This window comes from Pezoporus wallicus, unplaced genomic scaffold, assembly GCF_028554395.1.
Source record: "Pezoporus wallicus isolate ANWC-B61680 ecotype Strahan unplaced genomic scaffold, APGP_CSIRO_Pwel_v1 contig_6274, whole genome shotgun sequence".
Taxonomy (NCBI): Eukaryota; Metazoa; Chordata; class Aves; order Psittaciformes; family Psittacidae; genus Pezoporus; species Pezoporus wallicus.
Genome location: NW_026635738.1, coordinates 760,046 through 782,707, shown reverse-complemented (window position 1 = coordinate 782,707; position 22,662 = coordinate 760,046). Strand labels below are relative to the sequence as shown.

At 53.4% G+C, this 22,662-nt stretch overlaps 2 protein-coding genes across 3 annotated transcripts in view; both read left to right on the top strand.

The window, feature by feature from the left end:
- The window catches only part of PRKCB (protein kinase C beta), a 101,872-nt gene that overhangs the window by 3,925 nt on the left and 75,285 nt on the right, over positions 1-22,662 (top strand). The gene's annotated exons all lie outside the window — the stretch shown is intronic.
- TEX47 (testis expressed 47) overlaps positions 1-22,662 on the top strand; it is a 149,324-nt gene that overhangs the window by 100,972 nt on the left and 25,690 nt on the right. The window lies entirely within an intron of this gene.

Here is a 22,662-nt window from a genome sequence, read left to right as displayed (position 1 = left end):
CAGTAACTTTTCTGGGTGAAATGTTTGCTGCTTATCGCTGGTTACGGCTCAGCAAGCCAAGATGCTCTTCTGAGTGAATCTCTTCCCAAACTTCATACCAAACACAACTCCTCCTTCCCAAACCCAGGGCTCTCGTTTTGCTTTGTGTGCTCACGACTCAACCTTAGGTACCAAACCCAAGCCAGTGGTGAATGTTACCCAGGTTTTACCTTCCCAGTGAGTGTTTCTCTTGCTGTCTGCTTCAAACCCACCCTTCCTTCCCCCACCTCCTCGCTGCCCTCCAGAAGGAAGTGAAACCCAGCCCAGCTCTGGTCTTCGCTGCAGCTCCTGCTGCTGTGGGTTTTGGGTTCTCACCATCAGCTTCATGCAGGCATCCAGCGTGCGTTTCTATTGACTGTATTAAGCAAGTGAGAAACAAAAGCAAAACAAACTCCAATCATTTCAGAGTTGCCTCCAACCCAGTAATTTTGTGTCAACATATTATGCACGCTGGAGGAATGTTAGTGTTCAAATAGACTAATTAAAAATGTTACTGCAATTACTTTTGCAACACAAACGATGCTAATTATATAATGCTGCAGAAATTGGAAACATCATTTTGGAGGGTGTGGGGTTTTTTTGCTCCTTGCAGTGATAATACAATTCCTGACGCTGGAGCGTGGATCTTCCTCCATTGGGGCAGGTAGGAATGGAAAGGGGAAGTGGGTCTGGTTCCCCGCAGCCATCAGCTGGTCTGTGGTTCTGCAGAGCTGTGAATGCAGTTAACTGGGGGGAAATGGGAAGATGTGACCCCTTCGTGTTCTGGTTGAAGGCTCAGGTCTCATTCAGAGACTTGTTTTAAAGCCTGAGCTGGTTTCTTTAACCCTGCTCTCCCCTGCACAGACACCTGCAGCTCAGCTCAAAGGAATGGATGGGGAAGTGGATCTGGTTTGGAAGGCAATCTGGACCTGCAGAAGGTTCTCACAGCGCTGGGTCGGTGCCTGTGGCATTCAGCAGGGATCACTTGATCTCTTGAGCCCCGTCAGTGCCTCCTTACAGTGCAGAAGAGTTCTATGTGCAAGTGGTTTCTCTTTTCCTTCCCCCTTTGCAGTGAGCATGGTAGATTTTTCTCTGTCTCCTGAGGTAGCTGTCATCCTGAAATGATGTTAGGGTTTCCTAATGAGGAGGTCTGTTTCCTTCCCAGGGTATCTGTCACTGACCAGCCTCAGCACCAGGAGGCTGGGCAGAGGGTCTCGGGGCCGGCCCTGGGGTGTTTGGGTGCTTTGGGGGTGGCAGGAAGGTTTGCATCACGTCTCACTGGTGTCTGTCAGCTGTGACTCCACTGCAGGGTTTAAACCACCCCGGTATGGAGCTTCTGCTGTGATTGTTCTCTGCGTATTGAGTCTTCCAGGGGAATCTAATGCCTGGGCTGTCTCTAAGGATACATCTCAGCAAACAGTGCAGGCATTTCTGTACGTCTGCCGGCTCACGTGTATGTGATCCTACGAATCCCTGCGGCACACGGGCTCCTGGAGGGGTGTGCAGGGCATCTTGCACTAGCAGTAACTGTGGGTGGATGCTCACTGGTCTCGGTGCCAGCAGAAGATGCTGGGGCTGCAAAGCAGAGCAAGACCTTGAGGGTTTGATATCTGATGTAGAACAGGAGGTGGGGTTGAATCTCCTCTCCAAAGTCAGCGTGAGTTCTGTCAACCGATGGGCTTTTATCTAGAAACTCGAGCTAGAGGAGCGGCACCAGCCCTTGTGGTGGGCTCTGCCCTCCCTCCCAGCAGGGCTCCTCACTCTGCAGGCTGCGTCTGAAAAGACAACAGTCTAAAAATGCTGGAGACACTTGTCAATGCCATCCAGTCCCCTTCGGATTGATCAGCAGATGAGCTGCATGATCGCAGTGGCGAAGAAATCAACCACGAGCTGTGCCCATCATTTAGCTCAGGCCAGAGCTGCTTGAAACACATCGCTGTAGAGCGTGCGGTCAGAAGGGGAGCGTTAAAGCGTGTCCCCTGGTCTGAATGGAACATGTGTGCTAAGGACAAAGGGATGCTTGTAGTGGTGGCTGGATGGGATTTTGCCCAAGAGGAATGTTTGGGTGGGTTTTTCCTGCAGGAGCCAGCTGTGCCGTGTTAGAGCTGTGCAAGGACACACAGAGAGCCTGCCCGGGGTAAGCTCTGGTGTGAAGGCCAGCACGGGGCAGTGGTGGAGGGCGTCCGCAGCGCTGCGTGGTTCAGTCCTCCGGTGGCTTCATGAATCATTGTTCTGAGAGCCCCTGAATTAGAACCTTTTAGAGAAGGTGAGAGGCTCCCTGTAGGAGAGGGGTAACTGCAGGTCTTGTGGGCAGCAACCCAAGGCAGGCTGCGGAGAACAAGCCCTGTGGAAAAGGCAATAGAAACAAAACTGGAGGAGCCGCAGCGCTTGTGCAATGATCCTGGATGCAGATTGGGTTTCCATTGCTGTGTTCTGGTGTTGCCTTGCGTGTCACCAGCACAAACACCCTTTGCTTTGCTGATGGGGGTGCTGTCTCCAAGAGCTGGGTGAGGGGAAGCGGAAGGAGAAAGGGCAAAGTGTTCCAGAGACCCCTCAGGCTTTCCAAATGATGCTGTAGGAAACAAAACATGGCCAAGGAGTTGTTCATCCCCTGGGCTGGTGTCCTGTACCTGGAGTTTCAGCAGAAACTCATACTGGAGCCACTGCACTCCTTGGAGTGGGACCTCTGCAAGGACTTCCTGGAGGGAGGCACTGCAGTTGAATCTTATACCCAAGCAGAGACATGGGATGTAGGGTACCTGGACCCTGCCCCATCCCTGGCAGTGTTCAAGGCCAGGTTGGACACAGGGGCTTGGAGCAAGCTGCTCCAGTGGAAGGGGTCCCTGCCTGTGGCAGGGGTTGGAGCTGGATGAGCTTTAAGGCCCCTTTCAACCCGAACCAGGCTGGGATTCCTAATGCAATAGAAACAAGGGCTGTCCCTTGGGTGTCATGTTCTGTGGGGAAAGGATGTCTGTGGGCTTCTGCTTCCTGCTCCAAGCCAAACCTGCTGGTGGTGACCATTGACCAGGAGTCCCTCAAGGCAGAGAGGCGGTAGTGCTGCCGAGGTGTAAAATGGGTGCAGTAAATGCTGTAGTGCTCCAGACAGTGACCCAGTGGATGGAGGTGAAAACCTCTCCGGTGCTTTCACTCCCACTGGGGCTGATGTTAGCCTCAGCACATGGGGCAATCCCTGGTTAAGTCACCAGGAGGCTTGACCCTGGCTGGCCCTGTCCGGCCTGGAGCAGCCGTCACCGAGCAGTCTGGTTTTCCACAGAAGCCCCAGGAGGGATGGGTGACGGGAAGAAAGCTGCCCTCGAGTGGTGCTCGGTAGCAGCCAAGCACCTCGTCTCAAGCAGACCCATTCCCAGAAGCAGCGGTGCCGGCTGTACCGCTTCCCGGGAAGCAGCGTGCTGCCTGGGGAATGCTGCACCCGATGCTGCGCGAGGGCAGAAGCAGCCGAGCGCTTGGCTCGCGTTCCTGGGACGAGGAGGATCCCTGCGGCACCACGTGGAGCTGCAGCCACGTGTTCGGTCCTGGTCAGCCCCGGAGCCGTGCATGGGGAGGTGGTTGGAAGCCATTGCCTCCTACAACAGCTTCTCCCCCAGGGGAGATGCTTCTGGTGGGGACAAGGGGATGAGCAAACCCCTCCCGTGCCAGGAATTGGGGTGCTGGCGTGGGTGCGTGGCCCCACGTGCTGCAGCGGCTGATGTGGGCTGTGCCTTGAGGAGAGGGGATCTCCATGGTGCACGGCTGCCTTGGGGCAGCACCGCTGTTCTGTTCTGATTACCTTCATACCGGCTGCGAGGGATTTATCTGTCCTGTCAGACCGGCCCCCACCGGGAAAGTGAAATAAATGAAATGTTCTCTTTTGGAGTAGGCCACCTGAATTCTGTGTAATTACAATAATAACTTGCAGGCAGCAGCCCTTTTTTCCCCTGTTCAGGATTATTTAACTGTTCATTGATAGGGAGGAAGCATGAGGAGTCCTTACAGGGTCGCGCTTGATGCAGTGTGCCCCTCGCCGTTGCTCCTGGCGGCTGATCCTGATTCCCTGTAGAAGGATCCTGGCTCCCTATAGCAGGAAAGGCATGTTGTGAAGGTGCCAGCTCTGCTGCTGCAGCATCGCTGTGCAGATGGAGCTGCGCTGCCGTGGTTGTTCATCTCAGCATCTGCTGCAGCCATGGCCAGGGGCTGGTCTGCAGCACATCAGTGGCTTCGGTTCCTTGTAATTGTGTTGCTGCTCCAATGCTCATTGCAAACTGGATGGGACTCGTTGTCATCCTCTTGCAAAGAGGTGACTTGAAGCCGCTTTCTCTTCTTGTTTATAAAGCATCTCTATCTGGAAGCTATCCAAGGCCAGGCAGACCCGAGCGGTGACAAGCATCACTCTGCTGTTAGGTGCTGATAAATGCTGTCTAGGTGAAGATCTAAACGCCCCGGCTGCCTGCACAGGGCATTGCTGGCGTGTGTCAGCACATGGGTGCTCGCAGGCTGGTGGGGTGGTGTCTGCAGTCAGGAACCACGTGTCTTGGCTGGCCAAGGCCTTGTGGCTCGTGGTTGACCTGGGGCATAATCCCAGCTCTTCTCAAGCTGTTGGCTTTGAGGGATTTGGGCTGATTCCTCGGCTGTTTGTAGCTGTCCTGCTCTTCTCATCCAACCAACCCAAACCAAGCGAGTTCCCAGCATGGTGCTTGAATCAGTGAGAGTTTGGCTCATGCTAATTTAACTGGTGGAGCACAGGAGCACGAGTCTCCCTGCCCCAGCTGATGTGCATTGGTTGCAGGATACCTGTAATGCATTTGGGTTAGATCTGGTTGGGTCAAACGTTTTGCTTCCATATTTGGTGTTGCTTTAGTGCCAGGTTTATACATCTTGTTTAAATATGACGAGCAGGACAGGCTCGCTGCTAATCCTCGCTGGCCACGCAGAGCCTGCCAGAAGAGCCAGCGTTAACAGGCCCCAGTGTGTGCAAGTTACTGGGCTTGCTATGGTGCAGCTCCCCTTAAACTGGCTCTTTTGCATCCAGTGACATCTGGGTTCTTCCTCCTCGGGTGGGAGTGCTCAGAGCAACCTTCTGAGCAAGAGAACCTTTTTATCTGCAAGCAGAAGGGAAGCAGGTGAATGTTTCTGGGGGGTGGTTGGGGAAATAGGGGGATAATGAGTGGCTCTGCAGGGAGGTCAATGGAGCTGCAAAGGCAGCCCTGGTGGATGTGGAGGGAGAGCAATGGCAATAACCGGCTGCTCAAGGGGGGCTCTGCCTCTGCTCTCAGTTGGGGATCACGTTTAAAAGCTTCAGTTTCCTGTAGTTCTGCTCTGGTCTTCCTACATCTGATATTTAGTCAGCAGCAGGGAAGCTAAAAAAGATTCTGCTGCCTGAATCCCAGCCTTCAGCCACTCCTCCTCTTCCTCATGCTGTGATGCTGGTGCTTGTGCTGGTAGATTCCTCCCCGTCTTCTGTTGCCACGTGAAATAATGCAACAGTCATAGCCTCACCTTTGGAGAGAACAGTTAAATACCCTTATTCTGATGGCCCGAGCAGCGAGCACATTCAGTAAGTTGACGCTCTTAGCACATGAACAGATGTGTTTTCAGGATTCCCAATTATAGGAGAAGAATGAGGAAGGTTGTGAAGAGGAGGGGAAGTTGCCTTGGCTCTCCTGAATGGCTTCACCCAACTTTGCTGGGTGACATCGCTCCGGAGTCAGGAGCCAGTACGGAGATTGTTTTATAACATCAGTCAGAAGCTGGAGTGAGGGGGAAGTGGCCCACGACTTCAATTTGCATCACTGAGTGGATTAGCTCCTGACGCAGTGCAAAGTCATTATTTACCATCTCCAGATCTGATGCCTTTATCAATGCGATGCTTTGGAGAGAGGCTGATTCAGAGATCATTACCTCGGCGTTTCACTTGGCAGGGACCGGTAACACTTGCCTTGTAAGCAAAATGATGGTGCTTGTCATTGGTGCTTAATATTGTGCCTACCCAAGAGGCTGAGTAATTTGTTTTTGGTTTTTTTTTTTTTTGCTTCTTTGCATTCATTACACCGCTTCAACTTTAGCTTGGCTTAGGAAAAACCACTTGGAAACGCTCCATAACTTGCCATTAACCTAGAGGAGGATTGTCTAAGGGATAAAACCTGTGTCCTGCTCACTGGGATGGATGCATCTTCCCCACCCTGCAGCACAAGGTTGTGCCGGCGTGGTCTCTGTGGTGCTCACTGCTTTCGGCTGCTGTGGCTCAGGGTAAGCCAAGGCATTGTCACTGTTCCCAAGCTGATGGAAGACTTTGTGCACAGCTTGAAACATTCCCCTAAAATGGTTATTTATAGACTCCCCAGAGCTTGACATTGCTTTTGCTGTGGAGCAACCTTTGCTGTGTTGTCCTGATGGAGATGAGCTTTGTTACAGGCTGCCTCAGCCTTTATGTGCTTTGGGAAAACTTCAGGTTGCTTTGGGAAAGCAGCCTTTATGGGAGGGGTTATTCACATCTCTGACGTGGTTTCTGAGGAGTTTGATGGAATAACTTCCCCTTTGGGGATCTGATGTGAGCAAAGTGCCCTTCCACGGAGAGAGGTTCTGAGGATGATGGAGCTGCCACATCCTTGTGTGCAAGGGGAGGGAGCAAGGGGCTGAGCAGGCCACCTCTGCTGCAGGAGATTGCTGCTGGCTGCCCCAGGCATAGCTGTGAGACTGAACTAATTCACATCATGTGTCTAAGGACCGTCTCCAGGAGCTCAGTCCATTAAGTTCCAAATTTGTCTTACTCGTTTGTCTTTGATGAAGTGGTGCCTCAGGGCCAGAGTCCTCTGGAAATGAGGCTTGTAGGTCTGTAACAGCAGCGAGTTATTCTTCTGGGTAAGACAAAGTGACCTTGAGGAGCTGATTCCAAGAGTTTGCTTCTGGGGTTTCTCCCTGCTTTGGACATCCCTATCTACAGCTTGGTCTGACACCTTGTCCTGCGAGTCCTCCTCTGTGGAGGATGGCACACGGCTGTCCCAGAAGCCTGGTTGGAAAGGACCTTAAAGCTGATCCAGTTCCACCCCCCTGCCATGGGCAGGGACACTTTCCATTGGACCAGGTTGCTCCGAGCCCCATCCAACCTGCCATCACTCTATGTTACCTGTGCCCTGGGTACCACGGGTGGGTAGAACACGGCACATGCACAGCTGCGTGGTGCACGGTAAGGGCAGAGCTTCTGACCTGGAGTCTCCCAGGGCTTGTGCAGGGGGGAAAAGTCTCCCTTACTGGGTCATTGAGAGACCGAGTCTGGGGTTTTGGCAGGAGGAAGGGCTTTAATTAGCTGCTGCTCAGTAGGGCTGCTCTTAGATCTCAGAGCAAGATGCTGCTGGGCTGGAAAAAAGCACCACTAGCTCATTTGCTTGGGAAGCCATGGTGGGGATTTGCATTTTGGTTGAGCACGAAACCCTGGCAGAGAATGTTTCTAAAATCGCTTCAAACTCCAGTTGGAATTTCTTCCTTCTCGGAATCTGTGCATATCTGTCTTGGTGCCAGGAGGTTTGGAGTTTGGATTCCTTTGTTTGCTGCTCTCGCTCCGCTGTGAGGGAAGCGAGGGCTTGTCTGGGCTGTGGACAAGTGCTGCCATCAAATCCTGCCTGACAAATGGCTTGCTTCCCGCAGCCTTGGAGCAGAATTAGATTCTCCCCTATTAGATACCTGAAAGGATTTCTCCTCGAACAGCAGTGCCTCTGACCTGAATACTCGGGGGACGTGTACTGGGGTAGGAGCTCTGCAGCGTGCTCTCTGAATCTCGGCTCTGCTGAAAACCGGGCGCTTTGAAATGCATCCTGGAAACTTCTCCTTGCTCCTGCCCGTGTTGTAGCTTGCACAAGACAGTGCTGAGTGCTGTCACGACAGAAAGAACAGAGCTCTTAACCTCGGGCTGGCTGTTGCTCCAGTCTCTGCATCCGCATTACCCCATGGATGCGGCTGGTGGTGGATGGACTCACATAGGCTGGGTGTTTGAAGGCAGTGTCACCAGGGCTTCACCTGGGGCAGGACCATCCATCTCTGCTGTTGTGCTGCTCAAGGGGATGTCCCCAGGACCCCTGCTCAGCTGGGCTATGGGGTACCTGGGGCTGCTTTTCCCTCTGAGCTTGCTCGAGAGGCTTCTCCGCATGGATCTTTCTGGAGGGTTGGTTTTGTTTGGTCTCGGGCTTTGTTCCAAGTGGTTGCTGTTCCTTTCCCAAAGAGAAGCTGGGAATCTCCAAAGGGTTTGGCCTCTGTGTGCCATGCTTCAGGAATCAAAGTTCCTTCTGCCTTCGCCAGGTTACAGGTCGGCCAAAGAGCAGGTGATGGGGAAGAGGCTTCTTAGGTTGGTTTTAGCCAGTTTCTCCAGTTGGTACAAAGCTGCTTGCTTGTGTGGGTAGGAAAAGATGGGATCGTAGCACTGGATGGGGCGGGAAGCCAAGCAGCTAATCCCAGTGCTGCTATGGTCCGTGGCACAGTGAAGCTCCCTTCCAAAGCCACCTCCCCTGTTCTGGGCCTTGGAAATTTGGAAGAAACTTAATCTCTCTGATGTTACTATTAAGTGAGTCCGTGAGGATGAAAATAAACGGCTGTTGGAAGGGCAGACTGACTCACTTTCTCATTCTCCTGTAAATTTCCATTTTGGTTTCAGTTTAAGCTCAGGTATGAGGGGAGTGAAAGCTGGTAATTTGTGACAAAAACTTCTATTTTAGATCAGGGTAGAAAAACTCCCTTTCTAATTGCAGAAATTATAAGGCTGTGCTGCTTGTAAAGGAATACTGCATCCAACGGTTACCTGCGGATTGCCTTTGGGATGCTCTGCTCCAGAGCCACCAAACTGAGATTTACTCTGTGCTTTCGTGCTGGTGATGCTGTGACTGGCTGCAGGGGTAGCCCCTGCTCTCCCACAGCCTCAACTACCACCCTCTTGTCTGCTTTTGCCCCCGCTGTCACTAGTGTTTGATGGCCTCCAGCTCTGGTCCTGGAAGAGGCAGAGGAGCTGGTCCTCACCCCTGCAATGCCAGCTAGGATTCTATAGGCTCCATTTATGGCCCCTTCAGGTGACGGGGTGCTCCATCATCCTCCATATGGAAACAACTTGGTGATTTTAATCATCCTGCCCTTTTTCAGACCTCTTCCCATCTGTGGGGCTCTGGAGGCAGCAAGCCTTTCCTGAAGCCTGTGTCCCCACAGCCCTGGTGCTCCAGCAGCATAGGAGCCTTGCCTGACTATGGGGCACAGGGACTTGGCTTTATTGCTCAGTGTCTGGGTGCTACAGACCCCGCAGCTCAGCTGCGAGTTCCTCCCTTATCGCTGCCTGCTTGGCTGTCATTTTCCTTCCACCGTGTCAGAGTGAAACAAGAGCACTTCTGTAAAAAGCAAGAGGAAAATCATGTGAATAAGCAGGGGGTTCAAAATAACGTGGCTGCTCTGGTCACTTCCGAATGGGGAAGCAAAGGGGCTGCCAGGCTCGGCTGCCATCCTCTCCGCTGCACAGTTTGTGTTGAAGGGACCTTAAAGCTCCTCCAGCTCCAACCCCTGCCACGGGCAGGGACACCTTCCACTGGAGCAGCTTGCTCCAAGCCCCTGTGTCCAACCTGGCCTTGAGCACTGCCAGGGATGGGGCAGCCACAGCTTCTCTGGGCACCCTGTGCCAGCGCCTCAGCACCCTCACTTAGGGGGTGAACTTAGTCCTGAACTTAAGGGAAGAGCTTAGTCCTGACATCTAATCTAAATCTCCCCTGTCAGTTTAAAGCCATTGCAGTGGGCTCAGCTGGATGGAGCTGCCTGCGGCTGGTTAGTGTGGGAAGCAGCGCTGGGGCAGGGAGATGGAGGCTGGTGTCCCTGAGGAGCATAGGGATGTGCTGACTGGTGTGGGTGAAGCAGGAGCCCCACGGCATTGCAGTGGGACCAGTTTGCATCACACACCGCTCGGCACTGTGGAAGCAGGGCAAGGGGGTGCTGTCAAATGCCTCTGGGGTTTGACAGTGTTGCTGACAGGAGCTTCTCAGGCTCTCCAGGGGTGTTTGGCTGCCTGGTGGCTGTTGCTGTCTTTGGAGCAGGATCCCTTCTCCACATCATGGTGAGCGATGCACAAGGGGAAGGGTATTGCCCCCCCCCCCCCCCAAGACATTCATTCCTTGAATGTATTTTTGGGTGAGAGGGTCTGAGCTCCCACAGCTCCTCTGCTCAGCAGAGCCATCCGCCCCATGTCCACCTGTGCCCTGAATTAGAGCTGCAAGATGCTGTGATGGGTCCATATGGACTCCTAAAATAATAGCTGTCAGCTCACTGCTGACTTGTATGGGGAGCTAAAGCTTATGGCTGTAGGAATGACAGTTAGCAAACAAGTGCTGGTGGGCTCTAGCCAGACCGCAGGTGTGTGTATCTGCATCTTACCCACACAGGGTATGTGCTTTGAGATGGTCTCTCTCAGGACCACGATCTGCTGCTTTGAGGAGCTGTTAGTACTTGTCCATCTATTACAAGGCCAAACCTGAGCTTTCAAGAGAGCTGGAGTCAAGCAGTTTCTTTTAACACTTCTGTTCATAACACTTCTGGGGCAGATTCATGACCCTGAAGCGTGGAAGCACTCGGGAGCATGTGCTGGGGCAGATGCTGCCAGGTCCTTTCGTAACAGAGGTGCCTGTAAATGAACCCTGCTGCTTGCATTTAAAGTCCTCTTTATTGGCTATTGGGTTTGATGTGCTTGTCTAATGAGCGAGGGCTGATGGATGTCTAATAAAGAACTCATATCTCATCTTTCTACCGCTGCGGAGACAATTGGCCTCCAAATTGCTCTGCAGTGGCCTTCTGGAGGTGGCTGCTTGTCAGGGCAGCTGTTCCCCTTTGATCGGGTTATTGCACATTCAGGTCTTGTCCCATTCAGGTTTTATTTGCTGCCCAGGCCCTGCTGTATGGGGACTGCCAAGCCATTATAGTGAAATGAGCAGCCTAATTGGGAAGGCTTGTGGCTCAGCATCGCTGATCGCATCGGTGGGAGCGGGAGCTGGCGGCGAGCTCTGGTGCTGCTTGTGCCCAGGAAGAACAACAAACCCAAGCTGAAACAGCTGAAAGAAGTGGTGGTTTGTGGTATCCTGAAAAACAAAACCACTTTTCCTTTGTTATTGGAGCTGTAAATGTTTGGGGTGTGCAGCCTGCAGCCCTCTCAGCACAGGGGATGGAAGCAGATGTCGGAGGGGATGAGCTCCGGATGCAGCCTGTGGTGGGTGATGCTCTGTAAGGACGGCTGGATCCCGTGCTAGAGTCTGCTCAGCTAATAGCCATGTGTTTGTATTGTGAAGCTTGGCTGGAAGCTCTGGTGTCTGTGTGGCCAGACTGGGGCTCCTTGTGTGATGCCGGGTGCTGTGCACTGTGATGCTGTTCCCGTGATGTCTGAGCTCAGCTGTGCTGTCAGGAGACATCCCGACACAGCCTTATAGCTGTTGTTGGAGGGGGAAGAAAGGATGTGATAATTACCCTGTCTCGTGTGGAAGAGCTGGGGAGCAGTGCAGGATGCTGCGTGTCTCCTATGAAGCCTCTGGCTCCCACGCTGCCATAATGCTGCCTGTCCTTTGGAACTGCCACCCCTGGTCCCTGCCAGCTGCTGGTGACCTGGGCAGGAGGTGGCAAGTCCTGGCAGGATGCTTTTGGTGGCGTTGGTCCTACCCTGGGGCACATCGTAGAGCTCCTTGGTCCAGGTTTCGTAAGTGGGGCTATGCTGAAGTAACACGGAAACCATAGAGGAACTTCCTGTGAATGGTTTTTTGTTGCTGTCAGGTGGATGGAAACTAAGCTGAAGGGTCAAAGAGCAGGATCCGGGAGAGCGTTCAGGTTTGGGAGTGCTGGAGCAGCAGCAGAGGATCTGTTAAAGGCGCCTCTGCCAAACTGGGATGTTCCTGGTCTCGTTTGCCTGGACAACAGCTCACGATAACCGTGATTCAAAGGCTTCAAATGCCTCATTTCTTAAACCTCTTACAGGGCAGCTCCAGCTCCCCAGGCAGCGTGTGCTGATGTCCAAGCCCTGCCTGCTCCTTCCCCACTGACTTCTCCAGAGGCGTGTGCATCTCGCCCCAGTTTTCGCAACCGCTTTTGTTGCTGCTGCAATCAATATCTGTCTCTCTCTGCTTCTGCCTTGACACGTAGTGATTTATCCTTCTGCGAAGGTCTCTGAGCAATCTAAATGGAGGAAGGGGTGGATCGCTTACAGACACAGCACCGCTTCACATGCGAGAACAACTATTTTGAGGCAGTATTTTGAGGTTTGACTCAACTTCAGCAGCTTCTCTGCAGGGAAAGCTGGATTGATAGTCACAAGTGGTAGCAGGTCAGGTACTCTATTTATAGAAGTGCCATTTAATTGATGTTATTCTTGCAGCTCCTCGCTGGATGGTTAGTTATGTTCTGTCAAAGTTTGTTAGCATAAGCCAAGTCTTATCGCATACTTGTGTTTTATTAAATGATCCATGACGGGGTCTTGGATCTTTATGTTTTATCTTGGTTGGAAGGAAGAGGAGTAGTGTGATAAAGTGCTCAGCATCTCTGTATGCTAATGCCAAATAAAGGCTCTAGAGGTCTCGTAAATCAAGTCTGTTGCCCCATTGTGGTGTGTGCCTGGATGGCTTCAATGGCATCACTGGCTGACACGGCTGATGCTGCTGCAGGCTCTGCTGCCCTCCTCACCCTCCTCATCTCTGTTGCACTTGCTGGATCTGGTTTCATGCTCTCATACTCCATCTCAGTTGTGTAAAGGAAGCGCTCTCTGCAGCAGAGAGGGTCTGTAACTAAATGCTCTTCATTCCTGGAAGCTGGTGATTAAAATGCTTTTGATCTGCCTTGCTCCTGTGCTCTGTAATGGGCGGTGTTGGTGTATAAGGAGGCACTGACTGGCGGGGCAGCCTGTGTGGATGTTAACATGTGTATGGAAGGTGCCTTTTCCACTCATCTCTCAATGTTCACCCTGGTTTATGTGTCTGTGGGGGATGAGAACCAAGGCAGCCCTGTTCCTCACTGCTGTGCACATGGGATGCCCATGAGCGCTTACAACAACATGCTTTTCTCCTCCCAGCTTTGCAGACCTGTCCCTGTGGGTATGTCTGCAAATGGATGTCCCAGCATCCATTTGCATAGCATTTCCATAACACCAGCAGTGCCCTTTGGTGACAGTGGAGCAGTTAGGTCTTTCCCAGTCACAGCAGACCTGGCTAAGGCATGGCTTTTGGACCTGGGAGGCTTTGTGGGCTCAGATCCCTGTCTCGCCTGCATCACCTCAGGGTCTGTCAGTCTTGGTCAGCAAACTTCACTCCCACCCCTTAAAAAGAGGAGGAGAGGATAAATATATTGAGGGTAGCAAGGTCTTTGGCTGACGTGCTCCTTCTGGTTCATCCTGCACGTTCATTTCTGCTGCTGGCTTGACTTGCTGCATCCATGTCATCAACGTGTTCAGTCTCGTACGAACGCTGCTCTTTGCCTTCTACCCCTCGGTGGGTTGGTGATGGCTTCAGGTGTTCCCTCAACTGAGGCACGACTTCTGCAGCCCCTGAGGCTGGAGGAGAGCTCTCTGAAAACTCCTCTCCCTTGAGGAATGTGGTCCCTGGTAGCGAAGCCCTGACTTCTGCGATGGAATGACTCGTTCTTTGTACAATCTGCTGCAGAAGGTGGGAGCCAACGTACCGGGGTTGTGCGCTGCATCCCACTGATGCAACTGGCTTTGTTTAGGGTCTTGAGTACGTTGGAACATGCTGGCTTGAGTGAATAGTTTTAATTAGTTCCATTCTTAGGCTGTCGTTGACTGCGCTGACTCACTTCCAGCTCTCCGATAACTTCAACGCATGACTTCATAGCAAGGCACAGGAGCAGAAATGAAACCGAGGGGAGATGGCAGCACGCAGGCTGGGGCAGGTCCTGGTGCCCGTGGGAGAGCAGGAAGCTGCAGCGGCGCCGGGTGCTGCGCCCCGAGAAGTCCCCGTGCGTGCCCTGGAGCAGCCGCTCGAGTATCGCTTCCCCAAAGCTGTTTGTGGAGCTGGGGGCTCTCGCTGACCAGCTTGAGCTTGTCCTGCTTTGCTACCGGCAGAGCCTGGGCACGGTGAAGCCTGGACATCCCCGCTCCAGCTGGGCTTGTTCTTGGAAGTCCTGCAGCGGAGGCTGGAATATGCTCACCCTTTGGGGACTGACTGAGGTTTGAAGCCCCCAGCTGTTCCCCTGGGCAGCAGTCAGGATCCTTCCCCTTGCAGGGGATTTCTGTGCTGTGCTCAGCATGTCCTTGCTGCCACATGTAGCTTTTGGCTCTGAATTGTCCATCCTCTTCCTCCTGTGCCCCAGCACTGTTTTTCTCCATCGGTACCATGGGGTTCACCTCCTTTGCTCTCTGAACTGGGGCATCAGGGCCAAATTAGACTTGCCCTGTTGTGATAAAGCTTCCTGTGAGTGGGTCAGGGTTTGTAAGGCAAGATGGAAGTCTCTGTACAGGCGCAGCGATGGCTGGTACCGTGGAAGGAGCCTACAGGAGCTCACCGCCTTCCTCATCCTGGCTCTCCTGCCATCTCGTTGTGCTGCTCTACAGCCTTTCCTCTTCCCTCTCTGCTTGCTAAGTCAAAAACCAAGATGCTGAGTGCAGTACTGACCCCAGCTTGCAGCCGGGGCTGGAATGCTGCTTTGCTGGTGTCCCCTGTGCTGCTGCTCTGTGGCAGCCCTGGCTTTCCAATAGCCCATCTCTGCCCACTGGTGAGACCAGGCAGCAGCTCCATCCCCAGCCCCTCTACAACCTCATTATGGCTTTGACTGTCACCTCTTGTGGTGCTTAAAGGGGCAAATCCCCCACGCAGAGGTTGGTGTGGAGGTGCTGGGGGGCCCCAGTGAGGCGGGAGCCATTCCCTGGCACTGCGGCACGATGGAAGGTGTTCATGAGTGGGAAGGCTGGAGGGGGGAGAAGCTCATTGCTGTTCTTCCTAATTGCTCTCCCACTTCTGTACTCAGGCAAAAAGCTGTCTTGAGCGGCGTCCCTGGGGACGCTGCCTGGTTCTGTCAGCAGCACCAGCACCCTCCCCGCAGTCGGTCAATTTGAAAGGCATCTCCTCTGTTTTGACTTGGTCTGTCTTTCCTTTGACGTGAGAATGGTCCATCCACCTCTTGAGAAGGTGGAGGATGCAAGGGCTGGAGTGAAGCCTCCTGAGCGGGGGTGAGTAGTGCTCGGGGCTGTTCCCATTGAGGCTGATGGGTAGTGGGATGGGGATGGTGTAGGAGCAGGACTGGGTCCTGCATCGGATCACCCATGTGGGAGCCTGAGCTGGGTTTGTCTCAAGTGAAAAGCTGATATAGCCACTGAAGTTTGGAGTGCTGAGGATGAGAGAACTGCCCATGCTCGGTGAGAGCAGTTCATTTCTAGAGCTGCATGTCAGCTGAGCAGGACTGGTTTGTGATGAGCCCTTCTTAGGCAAGGGAGGTCAAAACGCTGCCCTGAGGGGAAGTTTCCGCTGCAGCCCCATGAAGAGGGCAGCTTTGGCTACTGCTGGCTCTTCAGTCGTTTCCTTTTGCTTAAAGAAATCCTTGTTCCAGACTTGCTGCTAGAAACTGGTAATGGGATTTGCAGGAGGCTTTTCTGGCTGAAGGTGTTGGGATGTGCAGGAACAGCTCCCTTGCTCTGCATGGGCTGTGCTTGCAGAAAGCCTCTTGTGCTGCAGTCCTGAGGTTGGGCTTGGAGATGGGAACCTGGATCTCACTGCAGTGATGGTTCAGGGCTGCCCTGCAATGAAGCCGTGTAGCAGGGGCGGGCAAACCTGGGGATTCAGCTGAGGCTTCAGGTCCCAGGGATGGGTGAGATGGGGTGAGGGCTTTCCATGGGCACATCTCTTGCTGTGCACAAGCCCTGTTGCAGAAGGAATGCTTCTGTCCAGTATGAATGCGATGCTGTTGCATGCAGGAGCTGGGTCAGTCCTTTCAACATCTGCTGCCCTGCCTGTAGCTCTTAAAATCCATTGCATCTTTCCTGCCTTTCCCATTCCAGGGGCTCACTGGCACTTGCTTTTGTTTTAAGCTGGAGTCCTAAAGCTGCTAACGTGGATCCTCAAGGCAAAGGTTTCTCTGGCAGCTGAAGGTGGATGGTGAGGCAGTGCCTCTGCGGTGTCTTTGCAGAGCTGTGCTCCTGCCTCTTCTCAACCAAACGTGCCCAAACCTTTATGGCACCAAATGTGAGTCTTCTTCAATGAGCTCTGTCCGTGATTGCATGGAAAACATTTGCAAGAAACAGGGGTGCTGCGGGAAGGAAAACTGAGTCCTTGGACATCAGCTTGCTGGCGATGCTTGGCGCTTCCTATGCCGGCGGCTCCAGTGTGATGGTGGCACACGGCTCACTTTGGTGTGCCCAAGGCCCAGTTTGGTGCTGGTGCAGTTCTTGCTCTGTTGCTGTGTGGAGGTGGGACTCCGGTGATCACAGTTGAGAAGTGTGAGCTGAATGTATGGCGAGCTCGTGCCCTCGTTGCACGTACAGCAGCTTGGCTTCTGATGCACGTAACTCCCCTGTGCCATATGGATGCTGCTGTAAACACATACAGCGCTCGGCTCTTGTATGGGGACAGCCAAGCTCTTCAGTCTTAACTCTGTTAGAAGCTTCTGGGTGGTTTTAGGAGGTCTGCTCCACAAGACTGCGACAGAAATGAGCCAGAATCCCTGATTTGTGTGTCAGGCTTGGAAAGAGTGCGTTGGGAACATGTTTGTTGTTGTTCTCGGCATCGCTGTGCGATGACGTTGGGTCACTGTCGGTGTAGAGCTGGTTGAAAAATGAATCTCTAAAGAGGAGTGGTGAGATTCAAGGGTTGCATTTCATTCTCGTGATGACTTTTGGATTAAGAAGGAGCTTTTTCTGCTTGAGAGTCACCTCACAAGTTTGACTTGAAAGTTGCTTTCAGGCTGATTCTGCTGAAGATTGTTTTTTTTCTGATCTTTATCATAGGATCCCAGCCTGGTTTGGGTTGAAGGGACCTCAAAGCTCCTCCAGCTCCAACCCCTGCCACAGGCAGGGACCCTTTCCACTAGAGCAGCTTGCTCCAAGCCCCTGTGTCCAACCTGGCCTTGAACACTGCCAGGGATGGGGCAGCCACAGCTTCTCTGGGCACCCTGTGCCAGCGCCTCAGCACCCTCAAGCCCCACCTCATGGGGCTGCTCAGGAATGCACTGGGGAGTTGATAATTCCCAAGGCAAATGCTCACACCCCATCCTGGGCTGCTCCATGGGGAGGGCTGTTCCATCCGGAGCAGGAATCTGCATGCGGCAAACCTGGCTTCTGCTGCCGTTGCTACGGGAACGGGTTGGAAACCTGATTCAGTTCCTTTGCTCTCTGCTCCCTCCTAGTTAAGACAGGGGGATGGATTTTGAGTTGTGAACACAATAGTCTCTCAGGTTGTGCGGGGACCTCAGCAATGTCTCTGGCTAATGAAAGAGCTGCCTCAGCTCCCGAGGGATTCAATGAGAGTGTTTTTGTCTGCTCCTCAATACCCACTATCAAAAGCAAAGTTCGGCAGCTCCGTGTGCCCCGGGGCTGCTCCCTCTGCCACCTGCCTGGATAATTAAGACCTTTCAGGTTGCCATAGAGGGAGGGTATTTTGGCTTCTAATACTGCATCTATTGATAGCTGGGGTGTTTTCTCTTTAATGCAGTGAGAGGTGGGGATGTCTTTGTAAGGTGCTGGAGGCAGGTACGGGAGGGGAGGCCTTCACAAGCCTGTAATTTGCAGGATGGAGGCAATGAGCCAAACTCGAGCTGGTTTGTAACGCTCGGGGGTTTGAACAAGCGTTGCCCACAATGTTCCTGTCTCACTAGAGGGGCTTCAGGAGCTTGCTCAAGGAGTAATGGGGTTTAGCATGGGCAAAGCGTGCTTTTAACAGTCTCCTTTTCACTTTTGGGTGCTCCTGGCTGGCTCTGTAAGCCTGTAGCTCTCTAAAGGCTGTTCACTGCAGGGTTGGAGGGCTGTTAAATAGGTGCTGGGCAGCTCCTCAGTGTCTTGCTGTGAACATGGCCATGAGGGGACCTGTCTGCAGGTTGGAGTTGGGAGCCTGGAATGAGCTGATGCTTGCACAAGGGTCCCGCTTGCCTGGTTGCTCGGGGCTGCAGGAGGAGAGGGGTTAATTCCATTAGCAATGTGAATATGCTGGGTTCAGCCTTTGCCATCCACATAACGTTATAATGAAACAGAATTATAATGTAACTGTGATTAATGGCTCCAGAGTTGGAATAGAGCTGACACAGGCAGGCGAGTGTCATGTTGGGCCACGGCCGAGCAGCAGTGCCCCAGTGGTGACAGAAGGGAGGAAGGTCCTGGAGCTGCTAAAGGAGCAAGGATGATGTAAGGCAGAACATGCAGTGTGGAAGGAGATTCAGCTGTGTGGATGCGCTGTGCTTGGGAAGCACGTTCCCAGTGAATTAGGATCCTGGCAGGGTGTAAACCAGATGATTTTTTTTGGGAAAACACCTTTTTGTGGGTGTGTGTTTGATGTTCCTGGAATCTGAAGGGCAGAGAAGTGCTTTCCTGGGGGTGGCTGGCAAATGGGTTTGTGTCCTGGGCTGAACCTGCTGCTTGTGTAGCTCCTGTCTCCAGCAGTCCCAGGGTGAGCAGCCTGTGTGTTTGCAGTGATTTACAGAGGGACTGTATTTGTTATCACTTGAAGAGCTGCAGTGGGGGTCTCGAGGGTCTCCTGCAGGTTTGACAGGCTTGCTTGGTGCTCGGGGATGGGAGCAGGCAGGAGACAAAGGAGGAAAGCAGGATGAGCCTGGGGTTTCCCATGTTTCAAGGCTCCCATGGCAAAGGGGGGGCTAGGAAAACAGAGCTGGGAGAGCTGTGCGCTCGTGCCATGCTCTGGTAATGCTTCGAGAGGAGATGCTCTGGTAATGCTCTGGGGAGGCTGCTCACAGCTTGGAGACCCAAAGTGAAGAACCAGAAGTCAGGGATGAGGGAGTCCTGTATCTGGCATCCCTTGCAGCATCGTCTCTGAGTGCTGGCGTGTGTGGTGTGGAGCGGGCCGTTCCCGGCAATGGCAGGGCTCGGAGCAGCACCATGGACCCTCGGAGAGCTTTGAGCAAGGAGCAGGCTCTGAGCCAGCCTCTGCAATAGGTTGTGGCTGTTTATATGGAATAACTAATCTTTCCAAATATTTATTACTAATCCCGTGCTGAGGAGCGGGCGCCGCGCGTTCAGGAATGGAAAACCGTCCCCAGGCAGCTGCCAGTCTCACATGAGGCTGGATCTGAGCTGTGGTTGATGTGGCAGGGGATGTCATTCCCATCCCAGGGCTGTCAGTGCTCCTCCAGCCCAGCCCATAGCATGCCGGGGAGCAGAGTGGGCTGGGGGGACCCTGCAGGTGGTCCACCATGGTGCAGGTATCAGGGGGAGACTGGAAGGCAGCATGAAATGGGGGGGGGGGGGGTGTCAAATGAAATCTGGATGGGAAAGCACCCTTTTTAGGGGTTTTCTCATCCCAAACACTTTGGACAGACACAGATTTGTGTTTGCAAGGGTTTTGGGTGGCTTTGCAGGGAGCTTTGAAGGCAGAACGGTGGGGGAGCATCCTTCAGCAATGAGGAGCTTGCTGCAGGGCCATGGGCAGCAGCTCCCTCCACATAACCCCCTCAAGGTGGGTCTCTGCCCACCAGCTCCAAGCCTGACCAGTGATGGGGCTTCGTGTATGTGCCTCCTGGTTCAGCACTGACAGTTCTGGGCAGCCTTTAGGTTCTGAGGAGCATTCATCTCCATGCAGGGCTATGCAAGAAGCTGCTGCACAAAGCAGTTTTGGGGACATCCATGATTCCCCTGGGTTCTACAGGTGCTGGGAGCCATTGCAGGATGTCTGAGGTGGCTCAATGGGGGGGATGCTGCATTCTTGCCTCTTGCAAGGAGAAGGGGGAATTTCAGATGCCCAAGGGAGGTTGCATGGAGGGGTAGGATTTGACCAGCCTGGCTCTGTAGCATGGAGCAGGTGAGCACCTCCCTCTGCTGAAGACGAGGTTTTCATCCCCAGACCACGCTGAGGGATGCTGCGGCAGCCGTGGCACAGTCAATGGAGCAGCCGGGGTGTCTGTCAGGCTGGCAAAGGTGGGCACGGGCTGGGGGCTGCTGCGTGAGCGGCTGTTGCCACTTCCAAAGAGCTACTGGAAGCTTCTGTTCTTCCCCCAGCTCTGCAGGCAGCTCCTTAGGGCTTGCACAGAGGGTGCTCTCTGTACCCTCTGTGGCAGAGGGAGAGCAGGAGAAGCCAGTGGGAACTGGAGTGCACAGGCAGAACTCGGCGCAGTGCTTGTGAAATCTGCCCTATTTCATGTCTGTGAAGTACTACATCACAGCTGGGAGAGATTTCAGGCGAGCTTAAAGGTTTTTATTGTGCCATTTAGTATCTTATGTATGGCGCGTTTCCCTCTATTGCTTTATTAAAATAAACTGAATGGAAAGCTGCCTGTGGGCTACTGGTGATGGCCCACATTTATTGTGCTGAGCGTGGAGGGGATGCCGTGCCAGCTGCAGCAGTGCAGGCTCGGCATACAGTGATCCCCACCAGTGAGGAGGATGCTCTGTAAGGTACCTGGACGTCCAGAAGCCAGGAACCTCGGGCTGACACTCCACAGGCTTTGGCTGAGGGGGATGGAGGCCAGGCTCAAATTGCTTATCCAAATGCCATTAAAAATGCAAATGGATTCTTTCTTTCCCTGGGCCAGAGCAGCATTAAAAAGGAGGCCACATCGTAAACATTAATAAAGTTGTATTGGCCAGCAGGGACATGGTGTGGAGAGGGAGCCAAGAGAGCTCTTTGCAGAGCTCCATGTAAATGAAACGGCTCTTCTCTTTTCCTTTCCTCAGGCTGGCAGCCTGGGTGATGCTTTAATCCAGAGCAGTGGCATGGAGCTGTACAGGATGGCTGCCCAACTTAGTTCATGGCTTGAAGTTCAGTGAGTGAAGCAGGAGCTGAGCATACCAGCCACGTAGAGCAAGATTCACCTAAACAGCAGTAGCTTTAAAGCAAAGTTAAGCACTAAGCGGGTTATTTCTTCCTGCCCCAAAATGTGTTTTGAGACTTCCCTTAACGTGAGTGCCGGTGCCCCTCAGCCATCAGCTCTCCATGGCCATTGTGTTGAACAGGCTTCTGCCTTCATCCTACCCAGTGCCGAATCCCACAGCTTCCCTTGGGAAAACCTGGGTCAGGGACACACAGATCGCCAGGACAGAGCTGCCTCCCACAGCAAGGTGACTCCTCCAGCCCGTGCTGCGCTGTGCATCGCCTGTCTTGCAGCGTCAATAAAACCTTGCTCTGAGCAGCTCTGGCTGGAGAGAGACGAGCGAGCAGACACAGAGCATCTGCATGTTGGAGATGTTATTTTAATACCTTATCTGTAGAGCATCAAAAGCAGTGCCAAGTACACTAGAGATCTTGCCAGCTGCAGCCCTTTGAAGGTCTTAAAGGCTGTACTGTTGCAGTGTAATAACACATAGTGCTACAAACTGCCGTGAGATAATGGCCTGTTTTCAAGGGAGGGAAAAGTGCGATCTGCATCCCTCCTGCAGCAGGGCGGCTGTGCCAGGTGGGGGCTGGAGAGTGGCAGCCCTTGTCTTGGGGTCAGCACAGGGGGATCCTGAGGCTTGTGGTGCTGCTGGCAAGCCTTTCCGGGGAAGTGAGCATCCATCTCCTTGGCTGCAGCCAAGGTGAGCCGGGAAAGCGCTCAGCGCCATGGTGAGCATCCTGCCTCCTGTGAGCTGGCTTCATGCCCCTCCTGTTGCTCTGTAGCAGCCAGGCAGGGTCCAGTGCTTGGTGACTTGCTGTGGGCAAATCCCCAAGGATCCATAATCAGCATTAATCCAGTGTCCCTGAGCCTTGGCTGGGCTCTGCTACGTTGACGGAACAAACAGGACCGAGGAGAGGTGAAGTTGCAGCAGGAATCGGGGCTGAGCATCCTTCCTTTTCATCCCAGCACTGTGTGCTGCTGGAGCTGCTCTGCTCTCACCCTCTGTTCACTAACGCTGTTTTCTGCAGAGGAAGTGGCTGGCTTTCTTATCAGCACATTCCCATCTGCAGCACAGGGAGCAGGAAGCCTGCGAGACTTCCCAAAATTCCCCTGTGGAGTTTAGGACTGAACAGGCTTGAAAAGAAGCTGTGGTTGTCCCATCCCCGGCAGTGTTCAAGGCCAGGCTGGACACAGGGGCTTGGAGCAAGCTGCTCCAGTGGAAGGGGGTCCCTGCCCGTGGCAGGGGTTGGAGCTGGAGGAGCTTTAAGGTCCCTTCAACCCAAACCATCCCGTGATTCTGTGGTTCTATGGCATAAGCAGTGTCTGCTGGGGTGACAACAAACTCAGGTTTTGCTCTTCCCTTGCTGTGTCCTCTCAGTGCCTTGTGCGGCTTTTGCTTGCTGAAGGTGCAGTAGCTACTGGCTTCCTTGTTAGCCTTAATGGGGCAGTTGCTGATTGAGCAGCATTAATTTGCCTAGATGAAGATGTTGCAGTGAGGGGAAATAGCTGCTGGTGGCTGTTTGGGAGGCACCTCAGTAGGAGCTGCTGATGGAAGGCATCCCAGCTATCACAGGATGTCCTGCCACTGCCTGCGGCTTCCTGGGGCATTTGTTCCTCCTGCCTATGTTAGCAGTGATCTTAAAGCAGAGACGGTGAGGACCAAGCAGGACTTGGTTATTTTTG